This window comes from Puntigrus tetrazona, chromosome 6 (genome assembly GCF_018831695.1).
Source record: "Puntigrus tetrazona isolate hp1 chromosome 6, ASM1883169v1, whole genome shotgun sequence".
Classification (NCBI taxonomy): Eukaryota; Metazoa; Chordata; class Actinopteri; order Cypriniformes; family Cyprinidae; genus Puntigrus; species Puntigrus tetrazona.
This window is the reverse complement of record NC_056704.1, coordinates 5,740,088-5,744,849: the sequence shown is the minus strand read 5'-3', so window position 1 is coordinate 5,744,849 and position 4,762 is coordinate 5,740,088. Positions and strand designations below refer to the sequence as shown.

General features: G+C 34.6%; 1 pseudogene; it reads right to left on the bottom strand.

Moving 5' to 3' along the window:
• Window positions 1-1,584: 1,584 nt before the first annotated feature.
• LOC122346630 lies at window positions 1,585-4,762 on the bottom strand (annotated as a pseudogene).

The window sequence follows — 4,762 nt, the reverse complement described above, 5'->3', positions numbered from 1 at the left end:
AATCCATTATATTCTTTTTTTTTTTTTTTGGCTTAAATTTAATACTGACATATATTTTGCAAATGCATCTGCTTGATTAATATAACATTGTTATACTTTCCTAACACAGATAGTCTCTTCTCACTGTTTCCTTCCAATTAGACATGGTAACTCATATGGCCCTCAATAATTTAATATATATAAACTTCATTAACACATTTAAAAGCATTGTAGCACATTCAATTAAATTCTTCTAATCTTTTAAAACAAAACAAAAACGCATGTAGGCTCAGTATTGCGCTCACAGGGTGTATCAGTTTTGTCATAAAACTCCAAATGTTCTGTTTCTGTTTTTCTGTTGCTAGATGATTTTAATACATGGTTGCAATAAGAGGGCAAAAATAATTCAGGAACAAACATAAAACTCTTAAAACATTTTTTTTTAGTTTGTTTTCTCTCTTTGTTAAAAAAACTAAAACCTTATCTTTTCCATTCCTGCCAAAAAATGTCTTTATATCTGTCAGTTTCTGTCTCATTCTTAATTTTACTCAAAAGGCAATTACAAATATGTGATTCCTGTAATAAAACAAAAATAAAAGTAAAATCTAGTGTTGTATTATAATCTGTATGTGCATAAGGCTGGTGTATCAACTTTTTATATGAAATACAAAATATAATATCTCATTGAATCATATTGTTCCCCTATAATACAAACCACATAAGTGGGCTCTCATTTTCTCATCAAATACTTAAACATTAAATAACGATAAACAATAAACAATACTTGTGCAATCTTTGGACTATATACTTTCTACATGACCCAATGTTCAGTGTTTATTCAGAAAGACAGTCTTCTATAGGATGATCTGGTTTGAAGCTCCTGTTGAGATCTTTATGAGGTAAGGCTGATAGAGTTTGAATGATGACCTCCGATGGAATATTCACATTGCAGCCTAGAAGAAAAAAAAATAGAGAGTATAGAATGTTAGACATACTTCCTGTTCTGGAAAAACTGTTACACACATATACCTGCAGAAGCAAGATGATTGTTAGAACTTCTTAAGGAACAGCTCCACCTTCTGGAAAAAAACAGACTGTACATATTTATGTGTTTAAAATACACATTAGATCATCAGTAATGCAGTTACGACATGGCTGTATTATATGTGCGGCTGGAGCAAAGGTATATTTATATAGCAAGAAGCAAAAACACATAATATTGGTAAAATTAACGATTTTTCTTTTATGACAAAAATCATTAGGATATTAATTTAAGATCATGTTCCATGAATTTATTTTGTACATTTCTATCGTAAATGTATCACAACTTAACTTTTGATTGCCAAGAACAATCAAAGTCACTTAGTATCTCAGCCAAAGAACAACAGTTTTCAATACTAATAATATTTAAAAAAAAATGTTTCTTGAGCAAAATCAGCATTTTACAAGGATTTCTGATGTAGAAGGACACTGAATACTGGAGTAAAGGCAGCTGGAAATTCAGATTTGCCAAAGGAATAAATTACATTTAAAATAAACTAAAACAGAAAAGACATGTAATGATATTTCACAATATTATTTTCCTTTTTTTTTACCAAATCTTGGTGAGCATTCTTTAAACAAAATTAAGAATGTTTTAAAATGTAAAACATTATTATATTATATTATATTATATTATATTAAGTTATCTATGTTTCCACTCGTTAGATCTTCATACCAAGAATGGTGATGGATGGGGTTAGACCTCCATCCCTGAACAGAGAGTCTCGCTGTCAATCTTGGCATACGGGTCGTTGGGATTGGGGTCACTCGGAGTCCCTTCTACTCTTGCCCATTTCCCCACTGTACTGTCCCATCCAACAATACTGTTCAACACACAACAGTGATCCTGAAACAGAGGCCGCGTGTTTAATAATAACCAACGTCACATTTCCTGCTAATGTCTGATTGCCACTGCAGCGATCACGAACACAGGGTGACCCACTTCACCTGTAACATGGCTCCATGTAATATAATGGACTCCCTCACTCTTACACCTCCTCCAATTGTCACCTTTGCCGATGAAACATTAGGACCCAACTGAATGGAGAGAAAGAAACTGAAATCAGTGCAGAAGCATATATTTACTGCATATAAGTTGTTGTCCATATACTTACCACAGCAGAGGGATCGATGTTTGCTGTAGGGTGTATATAAACATCCCCTGAAGGGGGTAAACAAATATTTAGTGACTTTGTACCTGCATATAATATCAAAACAGCTCAGAGAGAATTCTTCATGTAACATACCGATTATTTTGGGGGTTCCATGTTGGTTTGTAGCCAGTCTTTCAGGATGTGTCTGATGATACTGCTTGAGGTACAAACGACTAGCATATATTGCTGACCTGTGTTACGTTACATAACAACATCATAAGAAACAGTGACAGAAAGGGGAGATGACAGGTAAAAATTGAGAGAAATGCAGATTTACCCTGCAGACTTGATCTGACTCCAGAAATGCTGTGTTTTGTAGACAAAGAGTTTTTTCTGTCCTGCTAGGGTTGTAAAGATGTCCTGTTCTAGCCGAAGCACCTCTGGCATCTGCTTGCCATTAGTGAGTTCTTCCCTGTGGAAAAAAAAAATAACTCATTTCAGTGCAAACAGGTCAGGCTGACCTATTATTATACACGTAAATCTGTCCGGTGAAGACTGCAAAGCGGTTTAGAGGCTGAACTATGTCAGTGACACTCACTGGATCCTCTCCTGCTGGTTCCTCTGGAAAACCACCCCAATATGGCCAAAATATCCGGAGTGAACAAATAGATCCCACAGTTGATAATGTCACTTACAAAAGTACTGGGTTTCTCCACAAAATGGAGCACCTGAAAGAAATGAGTGATAATAAGCTTAATGTGAAAAAGCAAGTATCTTCTTAATGGCATTTATTAAACGGAGTACTTGTCCATCAGATCATATGAATTAGTGTACGTGGAAGCAATCATGCATATTTATACATTCATACATATATAGTACCTCATTTGTCTCATGGTTTTCCACAATGCAGCCGTAGTTTAGAGATTGTGTTCTATTGGCCTGCAGTGTGAGATTTAGAAAAATCCTGAAACCATTTACCACTGTTTTCAACATAAATGTTTCTTGAGCACCAAATCAACATATTAGTTATGATTAAGTATGATTTCTGATGGATCACGTGACACTGAAGACTGGAGAACACTTGCTGAAATATCGGCTTTGCCATGTGATATATTACATTTAAAATATATTCAAATATAAATTTGTTTTAATTATTTTTAATAGTAGTATTTTTATAATATTATGGCTATTACTGTATTAATGATCAAATAAATGAGGCTTGATGAACATAAAAAAATTCTTTAAAAAAAAAAAAAAATGTATACTAGATATATTATATTATATAATTGGGGTCTGTCAGTCAAATAAAATTCTTAAGTCTTAAGTAATTACATTATTTGTTGATTAATTAAACTAATTAAAGGCTAATTAAATTTGGCAGTGAAATTAGTACATAAGATAATTTAAATCCATTATTGTGTTAAAAAGTATCAAAAGAAATATTTTTTTTGAGTAAACATAAAATGTATTACATGTAAATGTTTAATCTACAATGGCCCAACATAAAAAGATAATTTGAGAAACATCTCATATTTTTGGATCAGACAATGAAAGCCACTGGTAACCGAAATAAGCAATTACAAAAAGTCTTTAAAATACCTTCTTTTATGCTCTGTACCCACTCTTGATTACTAAACATAAACCTACTGTAGTTCCAAGTAAGACTCCACAATGATTCTCGCCGTGCTGACGGTGGAACCGGAGCATTTCCTGCAAGGGGAACTCGGAGCACACGTCAGCATTCATGAGGAAAAATGCAGCAGGACCCCCAGACAAGATCTGGTCACGAAAGTGATAGATCCCACCGCCTGTACCAAGGGCGGCGAACTCCTGCAAGTACCTTCAGATTCAAAAAGAAATAAATTGTGTGATCAGGCCTACGTATTTGACCAGTTTAAATTACAGCACTGTCAGATAAGACAAAATATCAACATAGTAGCAATCATACATTTTTCTAAATTTGAAATATCTGATCTGAACTCGTGTCTACCTTATTGGGATTTTAAGTTCCTGTTGTGCAGAAGAAATGAAGCGGTTTAGCTCATCGTTGGGCTGATAAAAACCTATTAGTATGATCTCTTTCATATCAGGAACCTTTAAGAGAATAAAACATGGACAACTTTCAAGACAGACATTAATAAATGTGAAAAGTGTTTAACTTCACTCTTAACGTGTCATCTACACACAGTCTGTAGTGTCTTACTTGTGCACAGGCTTCTATGTGATGCTGCAGCATGGGAACTCCTGCCACTGGGAACAGTGGTTTGGGCACCTCGAATGACAGGGGGCGGAACCTGGTACCTGTACGCAGGGCATTTTTATTTAATGCGTTTTAAACAGGTTTTGATATCCACGTATTAGCATATTTGCTCGTTTTAAGACGGTAGCTCTGTACCGCTAATTTGAGTTTAGCATATCAGACTCTATCACGTAGCTACGCCTTTTGCGCCACGTCATCATATGTGATAATGTTGTTGAGGTAACGTTCATAACATTCGTAGAGTTATAATAATGACTAAAATCTCACCTTTTTGAGGACCCCCAATTAGGATAATCGCTTTTAGCATGTTTCAGTTATGAGGCAGCTCGCGCTTTACGACGATTAATACCGTTTTAGTACGCTGATTATTATATCACGTCTAGTTTTT